This window comes from Lissotriton helveticus, chromosome 9, assembly GCF_964261635.1.
Source record: "Lissotriton helveticus chromosome 9, aLisHel1.1, whole genome shotgun sequence".
NCBI classification, from domain to species: Eukaryota; Metazoa; Chordata; class Amphibia; order Caudata; family Salamandridae; genus Lissotriton; species Lissotriton helveticus.
In genome coordinates, this window is record NC_136070.1 from 461,793,678 (window position 1) to 461,817,231 (window position 23,554).

The 23,554-nt window shown below is 45.5% G+C and overlaps 1 protein-coding gene across 3 annotated transcripts in view; it reads left to right on the forward strand.

Moving 5' to 3' along the window:
• The window catches only part of LOC144782789 (inverted formin-2-like), a 410,221-nt gene that overhangs the window by 215,236 nt on the left and 171,431 nt on the right, over nt 1-23,554 (forward strand). The gene's annotated exons all lie outside the window — the stretch shown is intronic.

Sequence of the window (23,554 nt, forward strand, 5' to 3'; positions counted from 1 at the left end):
GACACAGGCATGTCCTCATTCTCCTTACTAAGACATTTGCAAAGACTGTGGCCAACACTCAGAGCGTGATAAATCTTCCTTCAGGTAACGCCCATAATATTGTAAAATTTTTATGTGTTTTTTATCTTGGAAGAGTCACTCTCAGGCACCTAAAGAGAGTCACTGTCATGCCTGAACCTGGATTTTTTTTTCTAAAAGGCAGTTTGACTGTAGTTGTCAATTGACGAAAATGTCAGGATTTTCAGAGGTAGCATCAGATGCTTTTTAACCCTTGATTACATCAGAGTTGATGCCATCTACAATGGTTGTCTCCTTGCTGCCAAGTGACTCCTTATGATGATTGCATAACACTTGGTATATTATAGAAACCCAATCCCTGGGTGGCCCTGAGGCAACTGTCCATCGCAGCACCTAACCTAGGAACCATTTATTTAAATAAATAGGAGTCCAAAAAACCTTCCAACAGGGTAACTCAGTGAAAAGCACATAAGTGCCACAATCTCCACTTCCAAAGGCACACACCTGCAACTGCTAGTTAGAAATTAAAAACTACGGGGAAGCCAAGTGGCAGCAGTGCGTATCTCAAGAATGAAAGCACCATTGCTTCTACCCAAAAAGCAGCCATATTACTGGGGAATGTCCAAGAATGTATTCAAGATAAATTATTCTGCCTTTGTCGTAAGCTGTTGATCTAACAGAGTGAAGCCTCCATCCCAGTATAGAAACTGAACTTTTAATGCCAAGGTGAGCTGTGCGCAAATTGACAAACAGACTGTCACACTGATGTACTTCAGTTGTGCAATTCAGATAGATTGATATTGCGTTACAGATATCAAGGGTATGAAGGTGATTTTATCAATAAAGGGAGGATCTTGAAAAAGGCAAGCACGATAATGTCTTGTGAAAATGAAAGTCTGAAGAAACTTTAGAAATAAATCCCAGACCGCACCTGGCCATGAAACAATCCGAAGAAAGACCCAAAGATAACAAGTATGATGATCGAGCTCGCCCCCATCTTTGAGCCAAATAATGATTTGTACCAAATGAACTCTGAAAGCTAGTACTCCTAAAGAAAGAGACTCAAAATATTTAAGTCCGGACTCCCATTTAGAGGATGAGAATTTAAGTCAAGGTTGAGCCTGGTAGAACTCCTACAGTAATCTGACAGCCAAGCGATCTATGGTCTACAGACTGAGCCAGAATTTGTGAAAAGCCCAACGGGTAGCTCATCACACCTCGACAGTGGAAGCAGCAAGACTGAAATAAAAACCCTGGTGGAGGAATTCCAGAATCCTGTCAGGATCCCAGTCCCAGGCCTAAAAACACTTTTTGGAATACCAAGAACAGAAGGAATACCAGTGATGATCATAAGCCCTGAGGGTAGCAGAATGTCAAGCGGCTTGGAAAACTAGAGCAATCCTTCAGGACAGCCCTCACAGTAGAGCCTCAGCCTCTCAGAACTTTTAATCCAAGAGGTAAAGGCATCGGGGAGACACCGGGAGGAGAACCACATATCTTGGGGGACAAGGAAAAAGTTTTAAAAATCCATTCCTTGGCAATGGACATTTGGCAAAAAGGGGACGTCAACTCGTGCCTCTTCAAAATGGAATCTATTGGAATCTGAGCCTTAACTTGGAAGAACGTGATGAAAAAGTAAGAAGGCATACACGGAAGTTCATGGCCAAAAACATAGGGTAGCACCCACACCTCATGCCCCAGGTGCTGGGTGGAAACTGCAGAATCTAGCCACTAAGACATTGACTCTTGTGGCATAGAAACCCAAATAAGAAACTTCAAATAACATGGGAGGGATAAAAAACCTGAGATGCAGGGAATACTCTGCTGAGAGAGGGTGCTAATCTGTTGCGTACACAACTGAATGGACAGCCGTTAGAGAAAGAATATTGTTCTCTGCCCAGGAATAAATCTGGACTGCTATTGATGTTAGCTCTCTGGACTTGGTCCCTCCCTGTTGGTTCACATAAGTTTGTAAAGTGTGTTGTCTGTGTTTACTAGTACAGAATGATCCTACAGAGAACTGGAGATGGTGTGGGGAATTGCAGAGAATTATGTCCTGTTTGAGAACATGCTTACATCTTAGTCTAAGCAATGGCCCTCCATTGTGAGGGACCACAAGGTTGCTCTCCACTCCAGACTGGAAGTATCTGTAGCCAGTCAAAGGGGATAAGGAAGTGAAAGAGCGCCCCTTTGGCCAAATGATCCTCCTTAATCCACCAGAGGAATTTGGAGTTTATTTCTAGAGACAAAGGGTTCAGAGGATCTTCTGCTGGGACCCGAGGCAGAAGAATAGGACAAGAGACCAATCGCAGACGCAGTCTTGCCATTGGAGGGGCGAAGAACAATAAAGCTCAGGACAGTAAAGGACAGAGGCAAGACAGAATAGGCTTGCCCTCTTGCTCTGGAGTCATAGTCAATCTCAAGCATGGGCCATAATATCTTTCATTACTGACTGCATTTGAGACTGGAGAATGACAATCCTCCCTCTAGGAGGAATATTGCACCCAGATCTGCCCGAAAGTGGGCTCTGAAGAACTGTAATTCCTGTGTTGGAGAAGACTTGTACTTGTACAGGTTGATGTGAACTCCATAAGCCAGAGCATCTTTCACCCCCTACTGGAGGCCTCCTGAACCAGAGAGGCAGATCCCGCATGAATCAACCAGAAATCAAAGTACAGATGAACTGAAATTCTCTCGACATGGGAAAAGTCCCAACAGTAGCGTTAGCATTTAGGTAAAGACACGGGGTGCCAACTTGAGCCCGAAGGGCAAAACGCAGATATGGAAATTTTGATTTTCGACAGCAAACCTAAGGTGTCAGTTATTGTCCAGACCTACAGGTACATGTGAACTCATGAGTTTTCCAAGGAGTACCTGGTCAGTGATGCACTGCAAGATTTCAATAGGAAATAGTTTGTGGACAAATATAGATTGTATATACACAAATGTATTGTGGCCACATATAGATTGACTGTCTGCACGTTGATATTCATTCAGAAGCCTCCCATCTTCTTCTCCACTAGCTAGATATGAGAATTAGCCCAGGCCCGGTTTCAGAGGAGGCATGGTGGGACTGATGAAGGCATTCTTGAAAACGAGTTGCTATTGATGTCCAGTAGAGCAGATTGACAAATAAGATCCTGAGGTCAGAAGGTGCGTTGGACTATTTCTGATAAAAGGAATCAAAAGGAGATCTTGGAAGAAGGTGTGTTTACTGAATATGGCAGCATATCTTCCGATAGAAATGGTAAAGGATGTTTGTGCACTTTGAAGGCCTGGACAAAGAGTTTGTCACAAAGCAAGGGAAGATTCATAATGTTAGCCGTTGCGCACTTTGAATGCCTGGACAAAATGTTTGTCACAGAGCAAGGGAAGATTCATATTGTTAGCCTTTTGCATATCCTCGTCTTTCCAGTCTCTGGCCCATACTTGACGCATCACACCCACAGGTGCACCTCCAGCTAAAATGAAATACTGGAGACCATTCAATTAAATGTTGGTTACAAATGTTGCTTGCATTTCCATATTTGCCAAGAGATTGGGGCAGTTCCCTCCATCTATGATGATATCTGAAACCTTACGGAAATCATTAAGTAGGAACTGGGAAGTATTGGTTACATAGGTGCTGGCCAGAAGAAACCGATTCAAGTCAGCTTATGTGCGATGAAGTGCAGCATCTACATGCAGGTCCACTGCATCAGTATGAGAAGCATCTTCTGAAATCATGGCAAAATTAGCTATCAACTTGTCCAGCATAGGATCATTTTTAACAACCTGAGAAAATTCTGACTCCGGACTCGCCAATGGGTAAAGTAGAGACTTAAATTTAGGAATGACTACACGATCCAAATCATGCCATTCATGTAAAATCAGGCTTTTAACAGATGTATGTACAGGATGTTTCACTGTTGGGGTTTTATCAAAGTTCTGGAAAGTCTACCAAAACTGGGTTGGGACTGCTTAATTTGAGCAGGTGCTTTCAGGTGCTCAGCACCTGCACTTCTTTCACGGGGCCGGGGCTACAATTTCTGAACCTGCAGGTGGTGGTCTCAATATTAATTGTTCAATTCAAAATAAAAAGAATAACATACATTGCATTGTGACTGGCTGGTAAATGTTCAGAGGTAGGCCAGCATACGCCTGTCCAGGCAGGCATGATTGAGTATCACCACGTTAGTGATGATGTCAACACGCTGATCACAAATCCAAGAAGTCATCGACAAACTATGGCTTGCATTCTATTTTCCTAGTCTGATGCACCCTGCCACTGCCTGAGCCTAAACCTCCCATTGGTTAATTGTAGCTGGGGGCTGGCTCATAACGGAGTTGAGGCAAGGAAGCTGCAAGGAAGCTGCAAGAGCGCATTTGGAACTCGGGAGTGAGGGCTCTTGAGGAAGAATAAATGAAAGTAAATGTGGACTTTCCACTTGTTGCGTAGCCAGAGTAGCATATCCGGCAGCCCTGCATTGCTGCAATCCTCAATGTGCTCGATGCAGCTGTGTCCCAACACAACTTTTGTGCACCATGGCGTCACCAGTAGAATCTGTGCGCTACACCCCAGCATGGTAATTGCTGAGCATGAGTGAGTCCAGTAGGCACCACAGCCATACTTACCGGCTTTGGCAGCATTACTGCTGGGTACAATGCCTGTGCTGTAGCAAGCAGGATCACAGCAAACTGAGCAGTGTATGCCGATGCCATCCCTGGACCTACTAATTACAGGCAGCACTAGAAGTGACATGACCTGCTATGCTGAAGCTGCTGCCTGTTCCGCAATAAACCCAGTCATACCACACTGATTAATATATGCAAAAAAGCATTTTCATTTGGTGTACATTTTGTTTTTGCACTCGGTGTAGGTAAGAAAGTAAAACACGTCATCTTCCGCTTCTTTAGGAATGACAACAGGAAAATGCAGAGTTCAAAATAGCAGGGACATGTACAGGCTGACGACAGGGGTCACAGGCAGCAGCAGTGTTATAGATGAGAGAGAGAGCAAAAGTAAAGAGGAGAAGAAACAACAAGAGAGGAGAGATAAAACGGAGCAAAGTAGAAGAAAAGGAGGAGAGTAAATCAGATACAAAGAGAAAGCAGCCATGATGTGAAGAAGAGAGCATTAAGAAGAGAGAAGATGGAATGAAAAAATGTGGAGGACAGGACAGACGAAAAAAGCAGATAAATGATAAAATGGAGACACAGCTAATCCTTGCTAGAGAGTGATAGTAAAGAGCCAGGATTGAGGGGAGAGAGAGCAGAGCATGGATAAAAGTGAAGAGAAAAAGGGCAGGGCTAAAATGAATAGAGGGCAAATCAGAAATACAGGGTGTGACAAAGATGATAGAAAACAATTAGAGAGGCGAGAGGATAGACTCTTAGAGCAAACATGTAGGGGATAGACAACAGATCAAGGTTAGAAGATAAAGACTGAGGCAGTGAGAGTGCTGAAAGTGGGGCTCACCGGAGGAAGAAGTGAGCGGTGGCCTCCTTGGCAAAATTTTCAGCACCTGCACTTCTTTTTTTACAAATTAAGCACTGGCCAAAGTGGAACAGTTTTGTTCTTTGGGTCGGTGTCCCATGGCGTCGGCCATTGACGGCTTGACTTGTCCTTCGCCTAAGGGTCTACTTAATGCTTTCCCTCCATTTCAACTGGTCTGGGCTTTTCTGGTATGGGTGCAGAAGGAGCGGGTGAAGGTGGTTTTGATTATGCCTTTGAGGCCTTGTGCAAATTGGTTTCCTCTCCTCTGCCTGTTGAGTTGAGACCTGTAGTGGGTCCTTCCTGTGGTCCGTCTTCATTGCTTTTTCTGTGTTTTCGTCTGAACGCTTTAAGGAAGTTGCAATTCACAGCTTTGCGTTTGAACTGCAGGTCTTAGGTGGGTTTGGGGTCCCGGACCATTTGGTTGCTACTTTGCAAGCTTCTCGTAGGTCCTCTACGCTTCTCTTATGCTAGGCATTAGAGAGCTTTTTTTGGCCTGGTGTGCTGATAAGGAGGTTGATCCTATGCTAGCCGACCTCTTTTTGATGATGCAGTTTCTGCAGGATGGTGCCCAGTTGGGTTTGTCAGTGGCTTCGCTGTGGGTACAACAGGTGGCCATTCAGGATTTTAGGGGCTCCTGGTATATTTGCCCAGGTTTTTTCAGGATCTTTTGAACCTTTTTCCTCGGCCTGTTAGTTCTTTTCCATGTTGGAATTTGCAGCTTGTTTTGGATATCCTTCGGGTTTTCCTTTTGAGCCCCTGGAGCTGAAGCTCTTGGCTTTTAAGGCTTGTTTTCTTGTCACCATTACTTCAGCTAGATGGTTTGGGTGAATTGGGGGCTTTGTCCTGCATGTATCCCTTCTGCATCATCTTTTCAGATCGGGTGGTGCTGATTCTGGTGCTGTACTTTGTTCCTGAGGTGAATTTGGCTTTTCATCTCATTCAGGGGGTGATTTTGCCTGAGTTTTGTCCTAATCCCTCCTCCGTTGAGAACTGTTTGCACTGTTTGAATGTGCGGCGGACATTGTGGTGGTATTTACAGGTGGGGGAGTCCTCCAGGAAGGGGGACGCTTTACTTGTGAATTTTTGTCTTGCTATGAATGGTGAAAAGCTGTCCATGGCTACTTTAAAATTCTTGGATTTGGTCCACGGTCCTTTTTGCTTACGAGGTGAAAGGTGTGGATCCTTATGTGGGCGTTCAGGGATGTCCTAAGCGCAGTATGGCTGCTACAGTTGCTGTATTGCTGGGTACTTCTGTGGTGGAGATCTGTAGGGCTGCGACCTGGTCTTCCCCTTCCACTTTTGTCTGCCACTTTCAGATTGCTGGCCTGGAGCACTTGGATAATATCCTGGGCCAAAGGGCCTTGTCCTCTTTATTAAACTGGTGTTCTCTTGCACTCAATTGTCCCTCTTTGTTTTTGGCTAGCTATGTCCTCACTTGTTAAGAAGGAGGGCGAGGGAGGGACAGGAGGTAATGCGTTCATTACTTAATGATAATGGCATTACACCTAGTCCTACTACCTCTCCTTCCTTCTTAACAGGGTTCTGGCAAGTCTGGTTGCAGTTGCACAGGGGCCTCCGGAAGCTTTTCATTCCCTGTAGCGAAAAGAAGGTAAGCAAACTGTCTCTTGGAGTCACTCTGGGTAGACTGGGATCAAGGCAACCAGGTTCAAATCCTGGCTCTTCAGATAGCAGGGCAAACTCAAGTAGCTTGGATGTCCTTCTGGAAGAAAGCCAGTTCTACTTCTGAATCTTTCACAGGTCCAGTAGTATTCTGATGAGTGGTTCTGGATGTCTTTTTATGCCTTGTGCCAGCATTTATGTGAGGAAATTTCCTGACCTACCCCTAAAATGGAGTATGGACCAGAGGAAGAACTGACCAGAACCAAACTGTCTAGGGTGACTACTGGAGAGGTGTGGTGCTGCGACCTGGGCAGTTGACTTTGGAGCACAGGGTTCACGGTTCGATCCCAAGCTTCGGCAGTAGCTCAGCTCAGCACCATGTACTTAATTAGCCCCTTAAAACATCACCCAGGTCTGCTGTTGCATCCTGAAAGCAGTTTTTAACCCCAAATTCGACTTGCCAATACAACCCACTTGCCAAGTATTAAGCCTCCCTTTTATTGTATGTAGCCTCTAAGGGGGATGGGGGTGTGTGGTCGAGTATCAATGGATTAGGACATTTCCCAGTGGAGCTACTGTTGGAGAAATCCCATCCAGTGACATGCGGATAATAATAGGGGCCTGTTGGGAAGCTACAAACATCTGATCCTCCCCAACCACCACAACCAATCACCCTGCACCGTACATCGAGCCTGGGGCGCTGCTGGTGCTTCGATGGGGTACTGGTACAAAAGGGGGTGGTGATGGACGGAGCATCTGAATCAATCAAACACTCACACCCAGTCAAAAGATCTGGATTTAATCCATCACCGTTCTTTAGCCCACTCTGCCACCCCAGTTCAGACATGGCTATATGCAAATCAGTCTGACCCTGTGCCTCATGGGAACAGTCCAGCCCGAACTGCCAAGCTATGCCTTCCCTGGACCGGAAAGAAGCTTCCGAGGACCGGTTTCTGGCATTCCAGCCGTCTTCAGCCCGGCTTGCTTGAATCCAGTGGCAAAGTGAGCAAGGGACTCACGTCTGAGCATACCCTGCCACACTTGCTATGTTTTTGAGAGGGCATATAGGGTCCAGATGAGACCTCTGCTGCTGGGAGTACGTGGCAGTCTGGTGACCGGTGGTCACCAGACTGTTGCACTGTAAGGACAGGAACCACATCATAGGTCAAGCTCGGCAGCGAGAACTTAGTGAGAAACAGTAAAGTGATGATTTTTCCAGACTATACCTTGGATGTGCAAAGGCAGAGCTCCACCTTCCTGGAGGTAGAGAAGTGACTCTGCCAAATGGGCTTGTAATATGCCATGATGTTTTCTGCCCAGCTCTGGCTGGTGACCCAGGGAGAGAGAGCAATTCTTCCAAAACCCACAGGAGGTGTGAATGTGGATTGACCCGCACCCACATTTAGACTCCAGATCGCGGCCACCCTGGAGTGAACCAAAGAGGAACAGATAGAGACACAGGGCTGCCACCAATAGAGTGGCGCCCTCCAAGGAGGAGGTCCAGCAGGAGAGGCAGAGAGCAGTGGAGGTTGTGGCAACGATGAGCAGCAGTGGCGTGAGCCATGAATCCTCATTGGGAGACTCTGATGCCTGAGATTAGGACTCTGATCATAGATCCAGCTTTTCTGGAATCTTCAATGCAGAACTGCCCACAGTCACTCCTGAAAACTTGGATGAAACTATCTGAAATCTATGTATTACAGGGTTAATGGAGTTTACTGCTTCAGATGTGGATGGGGTCATAGGGGAATGCAGGAGGGAACATGATGACCCCTCTCAACTAAGAGTGGCTCGCTTGTTCTCTGCCTGGCAATCACAGTAGTGTCTATGTGACAAATGGCACAGGAGCCATCAATTAGTGAGGGACTATTCCTTCTTCTCTGGTCTCTGCAAACTTCACATACCACTGGACATGGTCTGATGTATGAGGTAGAGTGCCTCACTAGAACCATATGCAACCATAATCCGGTCTTCCTTTACTTGCAATGGGAACAACCGAGGCCTAGCATACTGATGTGGTGCCTAAAACTAAAATGTTATATCCTGCCTATGTGTTTAATGTTTCTCCCATTTTCGTGGTTCCTAGCTGCTCAGCCTGTGTGTTCTGAGTGAAATGTTGGTGTGATGGAGATGTATGGAAAGTTTGGGTGCTGTTTGGTGAGGTGTGACAGTTGAAGATAGGCTGAGCAGCAGGCAGACTGTTCTTGGTGGGGCTGCTTTACATGGATGCCGAGCTGTAACTTATTTCTAATTAACAAGCTTCAAAGATACTCCTCAGCTGTGTCTGGTACATGACAACACAGGGTCTTTTGAGGACCTGCTCTTTCATGACACTGTAGGGAAGTCCATTCTGCAGTACACTGGCACCGCTTCGTCCCCATGATAGAGTGGAATGAGTTTAAAACATTTCTTAGGGGTCGGTGCTCATCAGTTGATGGGAATGTGATGCATTCTCTTAACTGATCAAGCAATGGAAGAGTGAGTACAGGGTGCTGGGGAAGCGCATACCGGGTAGGCCAGAACAGCAGCCCTTGTTAAATGCCAAGAAATCCGTGGCAAAGCACATTGAGATGTTGAGTTGCTTTGATTATAGCGCATATATGGCTCATGTGGAGCATGACTGCACCGGGTCACTGTTGGCCTAGCTTTCGAACTCAGCAAAGCTGTGATTGGTTATAGTAGAACTATAAAACAACAATAGGAGAGGCAGGGAGATTAAAGGAACTCTCTCTGAGTCCCCGGTTTAGTACAAATCAACAACAAAAGAGAGGTTTCTGAGCTTCATAAGCCACAGAGAAGGAGCAAATCACACACCCACTTTGGGTGGTTTAGAAGGCCCTCACACACTGACCTGGTCAATGTCATGCTTCATCCTCGGGCCCCACCAAAGAGGCCGAGTGCCTCTTTGGTGTGCTACGACGCCTGGAGACTGCGGAGCTGGTTGTGTGGAAAGGGCGTGCAGTGAGGTATATATTAAAAGTGTCAAAAAGGGTATCTAAAAATTAATTTTAATGTGTGACACGAAAAAATAATAATTAACTATGTGTCTGAATAGGTTGCCAAAGGTAATGGTTTGGTTAATTCAGAGTTCTTTAAGTTAGTCAGTCAACATGTTTCTGCCTTTACAGTGGTTTAAATTTACCTCGGCATTCGTCAGGACTAGATAAACCCCGGCGGTATGGACTCTCTAATCGTCCACCCTAACCTGGGGACGTGAAAGTGAAAAATCAAAAGGTGAAAAAGTGCATAAAAAGTGAGGAAGAGCAATTGCTCATTCCAAAAAAACTCCAAAATCAGGAGTATATCTGCACCTGTAAATGAAACGACAAAGACAAACACAAAAAAGACATACACACATACAATTAATTAAATGTATAGGTCATAGCATTTGTCCAAGGTGCTCCATAGTTGTGGCATAGATAGTGTTTGAAATTAGACACTAAAGTTTAACACCATCCATATAACCCGGCTTGGATATTACCACTAGCTCTGGGTAGGTGAAGTGGAGAATCTTGTGCCTATAACAAATTGTGAGGCTAGAAGGGATTAAAAACATATTAAAACACTCCATAGGAGGGATCAATGGACCAAAGGTCTGTGACCCCACCGCAATCAATAAGGATGTAACGAATATCTCACTTTATAGGATGGCGCTATTTGCACCATGGGTCTCGGGAGGGGGTTGGAGCGTACCTGGCACATCCTGAAAGCAAAAGCGAAGGTTGTTACTACTCGCAATCAAGTTTTACTTAGCTCGATCATGTTGATGTTGGTACTGCAGGAAAAGGTCAGTACTCACGCCCTCAACGCTCTCAGCCCGCGTCTGCCACCTAGCATACCCTCTGAACTGGACCCCGACGATGGAGAGCGGGGCCGGTAACTGACTGATAAGCGTTTTCGCTGGGCAACGCTCTTCCGGGTGGGCGTGCCCAGCTTCAGAGAGAGGCTTGGGGCGCGTCGGCCCTTGGAGACTGAATGCGACGTGGCTCAAGAGGAGGCTTGGTTGCGGACGGCTATCTGTTGCTATAGCAGCATGTGAATGACGTACCTCAAGGGAAGGTTTCGTTTCGAAGGTTGACTGTTGCTACGGCAGCACTAAAGCTGACAAGCCAAACAGTCTTCCTTCGTTAGATTTTAAACCACAGCTGTATAAGGTACGACTATGCTTGTAGTCACAAGGGGAGAAGATCGCCCTTGTTGCTGCTTTTATGTGGTTTGGACGCATGAAAAATATGAAAAATAACTCCAAATTCGATGCCACCAGCAGCCATTTTCGGTAATAGGCTAAGCTGTTAGCCTCATTGATGTCAAATGTATGGCTTAGTACAACTATCAATTATTAAGGGACCAAACCTCTAGGAGTGATACATTTCAGTGTGAGTCGTTGATATTACTCGTATATGCACATATTGTTAAAAAACCATCATTAGATGAGGAAAGGGAAGTGACACATAGTTAATTCTCTGCATGAAGGGGCCAACGTCAATATTACCCCAGGACAGTGTTCCATGGGATGTCATCATTTAGGCCCGCTGTGTTTGTACCTAAACGGTACACCCAGCGCTGTTCTTTCTCAAAGAGTCTTTTTGAGATGTTAGTTGTGCCTGTGACTGATTCATTGACTGTCCACCTGATGTCATTAGTGGTGTGGTTACAATCCAGAAAGTGGCGACTCAGTTTTGTTGTCACCTTCTTGCACCTAATGTTGCTTCGGTGCTCACAGATGCGCTGTTTGACCTTGCGTGTGGTCATACCAACATATCGTAAGGCGCAAAGGCAGGTGATTAAATAGACAACGTTCATAGTGTTGCAATTAGTGTGTGCCACCTGGGTCCAGGTTTTACCTTGTTCCAGCGAGAGGTATTTTGATGCCTCCGTCAGGTGACACACACTGCAATCCGAACACGGGTAATGTCACGTTACTTTGGGCAAGCCCCAGGCAGTCACTACAGTTGGGTTCTCCAGTGGGATCTTTGCTTTAGGCCTCGTATGGACTAGGGCATCCTTCAAACTGCGGCCCTTTTTGAATGAAAAGAGGGGCTTTTCCCAGTCTTCCTTGGATGATTTGATTATGTTCCAGTGTTTGTTTATCGTCTTTTTCATGTAGTTTGACAGGCTATTAAAGGTAGTGACGCAAGTGAGAGGAATGGTTGTCTGAGTCTTGTTTTTTTCTTCCAGTAATGCTTCTCTCGGCTGGTTTCTGGCTCTCTTAAAACCTTTGTTGAGGATTGGTGTCGGGTAGCCTCTCTCTCTGTTTTATCGTCAGATCGGAGGATTGTTGTTTGAAATCTGTAGTAGTACTGCAATTTCTTCTCAATCTGAGATATTGCCCATAAGGCAGGTTTTCCTTGAGGGGACGTGGGTGAAAGCTACTAAACTCCAAAAGATTATTCTTGGCCGTTGGTTTATGGTGAGTCTTTGTACTCAAGCATGTGCCAGATATCGAAATTACCACGTCCAGAAAGATGATGTCTGATTTGCTGGTGGTGTGGGTGAACCTGAGGTTGTTGTCAAGAGTGTTGATCCATGCAAGGAACAGCTCGAGATCATTATCACTGCCAGTCCACAGGAGCAGAACATCATCGATATAGCGCTTCCATAGCAGTATTGAGCGGGAAAAGGCGGTGGATGGTGGTAAGATATATTTAGCCTCGAAATCAGCCACATAGAGCCCAGCCACGCTTGGGGCAAAAGTACTGCCCATAGATGTCCCAGAGCATTGCAGGAACATCTTATTTTTGAAGGAAAAGAAATTTTCTTTAAATGCTATAGTCGCACAATCGATGACAAATGATTTGGGTGTCTGATATTCCCAATCAATTGTGTCCAGTGACTCCGCCAGGACCCTGATGGTATCGTCCTGGGGGATGCTCGTGTACAGACTTTCGACATCCAGAGTTACTAAGGTGACTGAGTTTTCAATGAAGGTGATACCTGCTAAGAGCCGTAATAGACTCTTGGTGTCTTGTAGGTAAGTTGGGGTAGCTTGAACCAATGGTTTTAGGAATTGGTCGCAGAATCGCGATAAAGGCTCTAAAAGGGAGCCTATCCCTGACACTATGGGACGTCCAGGCGGTGGTAACCTGTTCTTATGCATCTTGGGCAAAGTATAGAAGTACGGTATGGTGTTACTACTACTGTGGAGGAAATCCGCCTCATTTTTAGAAACATGTACATCTTCTTCTGCTCGTCTAACTAGCGTCGTGTTTTTTTTGGTTAGGTCAGCAGTTGGATCTTGATGCAGAGGGGTGTAATTCCTAGTGTCGTGTAGTAGTATCTCGCAGGTTTGTTCGTAATCTGCGGTATTTTGGATGACAATACCTCCACCTTTGTCTGCAGGCTTTATTGTTATCGAGGTGTCGTCCTGTTCTCATGTTCTGGCAGGACTCAAGATCCTTAAAGACCGTCTGTTCAAAAGCAGTGATTGCCGCTGGTACAGTGTGAGGAGGCGGAATGAACGTGGAGCTTGGTCTCAATCCGGTGTCGCCCGTTCGAATAGACTCGTTGGGATCTATTTTACCTTCAAAGAAAGCCTTCAGCTTTAGTTTCCGAAAAAAGCCAGCTAGTTCGCAATGTAGTTTGAACTTATCTGGTCTTGCAGTGGGGACAAACCCCAATCCTTTTTCTAAGACCTGGACCTCAGTCGGTGTTAGTACTCTTGTGGAAAGATTGGTCACTAGACTCACAGCCCGCTCGTTCCTGGTTCCTGGTTGCTGATAAGGGTAGGGAGGAGGACCCATTCCCATTGGAGGTTGTTGCCATTGTTGATGGCTCTGGTTCCCTGCTCTCCCTCTATTGTTCCTATTGCCACGGTTTCCTCTTTTTCGGGTTTGTTTGAATGAGTCAGTACTTGACCCGCTGCTGTGAAATGTGAGGGTCTGCGAATAGGGTGGGGTCCGACATGAGTGCATGAGAGCAACCACAATATCCGTACATGGGTTGGAATCCAGGCGTCATGCCCCCAATCAACTTTCAGAACCAATACAGACCGCCTTTTTTAGAGAATGGCCGGAGGGGGAGAGGAAAGAGGAGAGGCAGCAACCGGGTATCCTGGGAAGAGGACGACTCGGTGGCGAACAACACCCGCAGCAGCAATCCACAACCAGGAACGAGCGGGCTGTGAGTCTAGTGACCAATCTTTCCACAAGAGTACTAACACCGACTGAGGTCCAGGTCTTAGAAAAAAGATTGGGGTTTGTCCCCACTGCAAGACCAGATAAGTTCAAACTACATTGCGAACTAGCTGGCTTTTTTCGGAAACTAAAGCTGAAGGCTTTCTTTGAAGGTAAAATAGATCCCAACGAGTCTATTCGAACGGGCGACACCGGATTGAGACCAAGCTCCACGTTCATTCCGCCTCCTCACACTGTACCAGCGGCAATCACTGCTTTTGAACAGACGGTCTTTAAGGATCTTGAGTCCTGCCAGAACATGAGAACGTTTGGCAATTTTTCAACTGCAGAGTACCATGCTCTCCAACAACTACAGGACGACACCTCGATAACAATAAAGCCTGCAGACAAAGGTGGAGGTATTGTCATCCAAAATACCACAGATTACGAACAAACCTGCGAGATACTGCTTCACGACACTAGGAATTACACCCCTCTGCATCAAGATCCAACTGCTGACCTAACCAAAAAAATCACGACGCTAGTTAAACAAGCAGAAGAAGATGGACATGTGTCTAAAAATGAGGCGGATTTCCTCAACAGTAGTAGTAACACCATACCGTACTTCTATACTTTGCCCAAGATGCATAAGAACAGGTTACCACCGCCTGGACGTCCCATAGTGTCAGGGATAGGCTCCCTTTTAGAGCCTTTATCGCGATTCTGCGACCAATTCCTAAAACCATTGGTTCAAGCTACCCCAACTTACCTACAAGACACCAAGAGTCTATTACGGCTCTTAGCAGGTATCACCTTCATTGAAAACTCAGTCACCTTAGTAACTCTGGATGTCGAAAGTCTGTACACGAGCATCCCCCAGGACGATACCATCAGGGTCCTGGCGGAGTCACTGGACACAATTGATTGGGAATATCAGACACCCAAATCATTTGTCATCGATTGTGCGACTATAGCATTAAAAGAAAATGTCTTTTCCTTCAAAAATAAGATGTTCCTGCAATGCTCTGGGACATCTATGGGCAGTACTTTTGCCCCAAGCGTGGCTGGGCTCTATGTGGCTGATTTCGAGGCTAAATATATCTTACCACCATCCACCGCCTTTTCCCTCTCAATACTGCTATGGAAGCGCTTTATCGATGTTCTGCTCCTGTGGACTGGCAGTGATAATGATCTCGAGCTGTTCCTTGCATGGATCAACACTCTTGACAACAACCTCCGGTTCACCCACACCACCAGCAAATCAGACATCATCTTTCTGGACGTGGTAATTTCGATATCTGGCACATGCTTGAGTACAAAGACTCACCATAAACCAACGGCCAAGAATAATCTTTTGGAGTTTAGTAGCTTTCACCCACGTCCCCTCAAGGAAAACCTGCCTTATGGGCAATATCTCAGATTGAGAAGAAATTGCAGTACTATTACAGATTTCAAACAACAATCCTCCGATCTGACGATAAAACTGAGAGAGAGAGGCTACCCGACACCAATCCTCAACAAAGGTTTTAAGAGAGCCAGAAACCAGCCGAGAGAAGCATTACTGGAAGAAAAAAACAAGACTCAGACAACCATTCCTCTCACTTGCGTCACTACCTTTAATAGCCTGTCAAACTACATGAAAAAGACGATAAACAAACACTGGAACATAATCAAATCATCCAAGGAAGACTGGGAAAAGCCCCTCTTTTCATTCGAAAAGGGCCGCAGTTTGAAGGATGCTCTAGTCCATACGAGGCCTAAAGCAAAGATACCAGTGGAGAACCCAACTGTAGTGACTGCCTGGGGCTTGCCCAAAGTAACGGGACATTACCTGTGTTCGGATTGCAGTGTGTGTCACCTGACGGAGGCATCAAAATACCTCTCGCTGGAACAAGGTAAAACCTGGACCCAGGTGGCACACACTAATTGCAACTCTATGAACGTTGTCTATTTAATCACCTGCCCTTGCGCCTTACGATATGTTGGTATGACCACACGCAAAGTCAAACAGCGCATCTGTGAGCACCGAAGCAACATTAGGTGCAAGAAGGTGACAACAAAACTGAGTCGCCACTTTCTGGATTGTAACCACACCACTAATGACATCAGGTGGACAGTCATTGAATCAGTCACAGGCACAACTAACATCTCAAAAAGACTCTTTGAGAAAGAACAGCGCTGGGTGTACCGTTTAGGTACAAACACAGCGGGCCTAAATGATGACATCCCATGGAACACTGTCCTGGGGTAATATTGACGTTGGCCCCTTCATGCAGAGAATTAACTATGTGTCACTTCCCTTTCCTCATCTAATGATGGTTTTTTAACAATATGTGCATATACGAGTACTATCAACGACTCACACTGAAATGTATCACTCCTAGAGGTTTGGTCCCTTAATAATTAATAGTTGTACTAAGCCATACATTTGACATCAATGAGGCTAACAGCTTAGCCTATTACCGAAAATGGCTGCTGGTGGCATCGAATTTGGGGTTATTTTTCATATTTTTCATGCGTCCAAACCACATAAAAGCAGCAACAAGGGCGATCTTCTCCCCTTGTGACTACAAGCATAGTCGCACCTTATACAGCTGTGGTTTAAAATCTAACGAAGGAAGTCTGTTTGGCTTGTCAGCGTTAGTGCTGCCGTAGCAACAATCAACCTTCTAAATGAAACCTTCCCTTGAGGTACGTCATTCACATGCTGCTATAGCAACAGATAGCCGTCCGCAACCAAGCCTCCTCTTGAGCCACGTCGCGTTCAGTCTCCAAGGGCCGACGCGCCCCAAGCCTCTCTCTGAAGCTGGGCACGCCCACCCGGAAGAGCGTTGCCCAGCGAAAACGCTTATCAGTCAGTTACCGGCCCCGCTCTCCATCGTCGGGGTCCGGTTCAGAGGGTATGCTAGGTGGCAGACGTGGGCTGAGAGCGTTGAGGGCGTGAGTACTGACCTTTTCCTGCAGTACCAACATCGACATGATCGAGCTAAGTAAAACTTGATTGCAAGTAGTAACAACCTTCGCTTTTGCTTTCAGGATGTGCCAGGTACGCTCCAACCCCCCTCCCGAGACCCATGGTGCAAATAGCGCCATCCTATAAAGTGAGATATTCGTTACATCCTTAATGATTGCGGTGGGGTCACAGACCTTTGGTCCATTGATCCCTCCTATGGAGTGTTTTAATATGTTTTTAATCCCTTCTAGCCTCACGATTTGTTATAGGCACAAGATTCTCCACTTCACCTACCCAGAGCTAGTGGTAATATCCAAGCCGGGTTATATGGATGGTGTTAAACTTTAGTGTCTAATTTCAAACACTATCTGTGCCACAACTATGGAGCACCTTGGACAAATGCTATGACCTATACATTTAATTAATTGTATGTGTGTGTGTCTTTTTTTGTGTTTGTCTTTGTCGTTTCATTTACAGGTGCAGATATACTCCTGATTTTGGAGTTTTTTTGGAATGAGCAATTGCTCTTCCTCATTTTTATGCACTTTTTCACCTTTTGATTTTTCACTTTCACGTCCCCAGGTTAGGGTGGACGATTAGAGAGTCCATACCGCCGGGGTTTATCTAGTCCTGACGAATGCCGAGGTAAATTTAAACCACTGTAAAGGCAGAAACATGTTGACTGACTAACTTAAAGAACTCTGAATTAACCAAACCATTACCTTTGGCAACCTATTCAGACACATAGTTCATTATTTTTTCGTGTCTTAGGGATCACACATTAAAATTTATTTTTAGATACCCTTTTTGACACTTTTAATATATACCTCACTGCACGCCCTTTCCACACAACCAGCTCCGCAGTCTCCTGGCGTCGTAGCACACCAAAGAGGCACTCGGCCTCTTTGGTGGGGCCCGATGATGAAGCATGACATTGACCAGGTCAGTGTGTGAGGGCCTTCTAAACCACCCAAAGTGGGTGTGTGATTTGCTCCTTCTCTGTGGCTTATGAAGCTCAGAAACCTCTCTTTTGTTGTTGATTTATAGTAGAACTATAACATTCCCAGGCCATGCAGTTGTATAGACAGGCTGAAATTAACCAACAGTTTTGCAATTTCAATTCCACCCTACACGCCTGGGAGCAGGCAGATCAAGCAAGTTTCTGGTGCCTTTACCTTTCCCCAATACCTAAACCTGATTGAGCAGAGCTACTGGGAGGAAACAAAATATTAAAAGTCCAGGTCCCCATCAAAACCATGGCACTGCACAAAACGACTGGAACTGATGGGTTCCCAGTGGAGTTTTTTGCCACATATGTGGATGAGTTAGCCCCTAGACTGGTGGAGCTGTACAAAGTGGCTAAAGGTGCTGGCATATTACCAAACTCCGCTGGAGAGGCTACCATTGTTAAAACCGGGAAGGCTGGCACACAATATGAAGGCCTACTAGCCGCTTTTGATGCTCAACATAGATTATACAATTATCTGCCTCATTCTCACCACTGGACTCCTCCCACACATGTCACTACTGATCCACCCTGACCAAGTTGGGTTTTTCCCTAGATGCAACACTGCGACCAATACTAGTAGGGTTCTGATGATCCTGAACTCCAATTGGAATGATCGAGCTGAATCAGCGATCTTCGCCGTTGACACAGAGAAGGTTTTTGACAGCCTAGAATGGGGCATTTGCTATGGCATGATGGAGCACTTGGGTATGATTTCATAGCCTGAACTTGATTACTATATTAAGAATCCACAGCCAGAGTTTGAACAAGCTGCTGTGTCCCTGGCTGTTACAGGTGGGCAGTGGGACCCGCCAGGGATGTCCCCTTTCTTCATCGCTCTTTAATTTGGCACTATATCTGCTAACTGGGTGAGCTAGGAGGGGGACAGTTACTAGGGCATATCCATCACATTGCTCTGTACGCAGACAACCTCTTAATGTTCTTAAAGTATACATCGACTTATCTGAGAGGTAGGTGGTAATTGTTAGAAACGTTTGGCTCCTTATCTGGACTTGAGGTTAATTGTGCTGAAATCCCATCTCTTCCAAACAAATATAAATCAGGCTCTCCCTGAGCGACTAGAATTACAGCAGTGGGAACCCAGAGGGCTATTGTACCCGGTAGTCAATATATACCTTGCTTCCGCTGACATGCTCGAAGAGACTATAGGGAAGGCAATCAAAGCACTTAAGAGTAAGCATGACATTTTTTAACACACTCCCTCTCTCTGTGACGGGATGGGTGACATCAATTAAAATGGTAGCACTTCCCCCGATTTTTGTGGTACTGTCTGTGTAGACTCCGAGCATTCTTCAAAGAACATGACTTGTTCCTTGTTTCTTTTATCTGGGGGACTGCCCGCAGACATGTAGCATTGACAATGTTGACGAAACGGGTCAAGGAGGGAGGGCTGGCTGTCCCAGATTTACTATCTTGCAGCGCAGCTCTAATGACTCGCATAGTGGGTAGCTGGCAGAAAATTGCAGGGGCCGGAGATGACCCATTACACACCTGATCTCTCCCAATTTACCAAAGAGCTGATGAGACTGTGACAGCCTCAGGGAACTGACATCACTCCAGTATTTCAGCGCAGCAGGATTAGATGCTTGCAATAAACATGCACAGACCGTATTCACCTGATCTGCCTCTGCCCATGCTGGAGGTACTGCCACACGGGGAGAATTGGAGAGTCCGCACCGATTGGACAGAAGCAGATGCCATCAGGTTGAGGGGACTTGTACCAAGAAAGGGTACTCCTTCCATTCGAGTAGTTCTGATTGTCCTTTGATCTACTAAAGGGTCACTTTTTACTGTATAGAGCAGGGACAGCCATAATATGCAGACACTGGGGGGAGGGCCTCACTGAATCACCTAACCATAGGGGTTGTCTAAATACAGCCATGGCCTTGGGCACTAATAAGGAAGTTACCTGCTTATATAGAGGGATATGGGGAGCCATATTTGTACCCCTCAACACCCTTTGAGCCTGATGGGAGGAAGAGCTGGGAGAATCAATAGACTGAGTGCACAGCATGCCTGAAATGTAAGGAAGATGCGGAGATACAGTTTACTTGGAGTATTGGGGGGAGTATTACGGGCATTGTTGCAGAAATTACAGCACAAGAAGTACCCTGCACACCAGGGAACTGTCTGTTAAGCTGCTTCCATCATACCACCAAAACCAAGACTACAAGCAGAGTCCAAGACTTCTCCTTGATCCTAGCTAAAAGAGAAATCATCAGGAATTTCAAGTCGGCCAGTGTTTCTCCCGGAAGCTTGACATAGGAGGGGTTCCTTATAAATGGCTAGGATCTGGGACCTGTTAACTGCGTGGAAGAGCTAGAGCCCTTGTCACTATTGTCATCCACAGGCTATCCTCTGTAAAGGACCCTTGATGGAGGCTATTAAAATACAGTTAAACCTGCATACCATTCCTGATTCCATGCAGGACTGTCTTAAGCCAGCAAACTTGAACTGCAAACACCCGAACTATTGTGGTAAAGTGGTGATTCAAATTGGGACACAGTTGATCCATACATAAACCCATGGGGGGCGGCTACAGGCGAGGGAAACATTAGATGGGGGGGCAGTTTTTGGTGATATTGATAGTTTCAGGAAGTTGGATAGCGACATGTTGCTCATACTTAGTGTTGCGTATGAGGGCCATTTTATGTTTTTTAGTGCAAAACTAATAAAATCCATTCACAAATAAATAAGTCAACTCTACGGTAGGCCCTGGGTAGCCCATTGCTAATAAACTGCAGGGGTCACCCAAGTAACCAGTAGGCTTTTGGGTATCTTAACACAGAAAAAACAAAGTAAAGCCTACGGAACAATGATCCATCTATCTGTTTATAAGACTGGATACCATTAATTATCCAATCTTGGATTCATCCTTCTCCGCACAATGTAATTGAGATACTGATGGATATAGAGTATCTCCAGGTAGAGAGCCATATGCAATAAATATCAAAAGTATGGTTCAACTTTTTCTTTTAATTAAACCACATTGGACCTTAAATATTGGTCTCTTACATTGAACAAAGCTGTACACCATTCATATATACAAACAAAACACATATACATCAAATTTACATATATATACACTTTTTGTTAGAAAGAACCAACCTTACGGTTCTTGTTGCCCCACTTTTTTGAACAAGGATGTCAAAACAGAATTCCTTCACCTGACATTCCTTCACTTTAGATCACCAAAACAAAGCAACACAAACACATAGGGAGTAAACGAGGTTTTAGCCATTTTTGACCTCTCTTTAACTAACACTCTCTAATGTGATATTTCAACAACAATGTTACTCAAACACATTTCTTGTTTTGGAGTCTTCAAAATCGTGTGTGTTACTTTGTTTTTTCTGGGTAGCCCATTGGGCAGGGTGCATTGTAATTTAAAAGCTGGAGGTGTACTTCTAAATTTTACATATCCTGGTAGTAAAACTCCAAAATTTGTTTTTTTAAACTGAGGCCTACCTGTCATATAGGATACATTGGGTTGCTGTATTACATTTAATAGGAGCTACTTTTTGATTGGGAACAGATCAACATTTCATGTTGGTATTTATGAAATTGTAATTAAAACCCTCTTTGGTTAAGTATTTTTACTTTCGAAAATGCCTCTTTAGGAAAGCTAGCATTTTCCTGCCCTAAGCCATTTGGTGCTTGGGTCACATGACTGGGGGTAGTTGGCAGTTAGACCTTTTGAATTCCTCTGCCAGTCATCCAATAGAGGGAGTAGGTGTGCCTGAATGAGCCATCTGCTGGCAGGAATAGAGGTGGCAGAGCTGGGCACCCCTCAACTTGCAGCTAAATAGGCTGTGTTCTGCCTTCACACAAAGGGCTTGTCACCACTGCATTGTTCCTGCAGCCAGCTTGGAACCAGGGCAGGGGAGTCAGGGAAATTCCAAGCACTTTAAAGAAACACCTCTAGAAACTTTTAATTTCAAAGTAGGCGCCAGGTATAAAAATAGGGCGATCCGATACACTCTCCAGTTCACTTTCCAGACCTGCGGGGGACTCTCAAGGGACTGCCTGCTGCTGTGGCCTGCTGTGTACTCCACAAGACTGCTTTACTGCACCTGGAAGGATTGCTTTGCTGCAGGGAGCTTGCCTTTTACCCACCAAGGTATGCCCTTCTACTTGAGCCCTGCTTCTTTATCTGAACCCAGGCCTACCAGAGTAACTCAAAGGGCTAGTTTGACCCACAGGGACATAGCCGGTTCCCACCATCTTGAACCCACACCTGGACACCGTCTAAGTAAGTCCCAACATCGGATGTGGTGTCCCTCCAGTCTTGGACCCTTGGTGGCAGTGCTAATGGTACCCAGGAAAAAACAATTGATGGACAGAATGCAGAACAATGTCACACATGCACCCCAGAACAAAGATCTGGGCCTAAATCCATCATGTTTTTGCTCACCATGCCATTCCAGTTTGAATCCATCCATATGCACATCAGTCTTGACCCTTTGCCCAATGGGAACAGTTCAACCCGAACTGCCAGGCCAGGTCGTCTATGGACTGGAAACTAGCATCCTAGGACTGGTTTCAGGGGTTCATCCCTTATCAGCCAGGATAGCTTGACTCCAGTGGCATGGAGTGCACGGGACCCACATCTGGGCATACCCATCCTACTCTTATCCAGGCAGCCAAAATCTAAAACTTGGCATTGGCACTTAGAAAATGTTTGGCTGAACACTTGTCTGAGAACCAAGGGAAGACTTGGACCAAACTTCTCGTCGATCCACCCAAGGTGCATTGCCTATGTTCTCTGCAGCCCCAAATGCTGACCTTCGCCAAAGGAATATCCGGCCTCTTCAAACTCTCGTCAGCTCCAGCCTACTGTCCTCATCCTACGGGATATTTTCAACTTCTGTAAAAGTGATTGTCTGAACATAAATCTTCACCATGACTTCATCCAGTGGCTCCCCATCAACGATGCTCCTTCCTCCGACACTGTCTGCAGCCTTACTCTGCTGAACCTTCCATTCCCATTACATTTTCTTGCAAATTCTGTCCGATGGGAAGTGCCGACTGGACCCAATCCACTTCTTGTATCCAACCCACACTCTATCTCGATCGGCCATATTTTTCGACTTTGAGCCAGTCTCACTTGCCCTTTCTGCAGCTGGGTTGGGTCCTTGTCTTAATGGTCGACATTAGAATGTAGTGAGAATCCACATAATTTGCTTTCAAGATTTTCTGTTCTGGGAAAAGAGTTTTGGTAGTCTCCTGATCCTGTTGGAAAGGGGTGGACATTGCTAACCAGATCTTTGTCCTAAAGTCATTTACTTTTAATTGCAAACTTGTTTCAAAGAAAATTCTGTGAAGTAAGAGCAAAGCATTTTGTTACT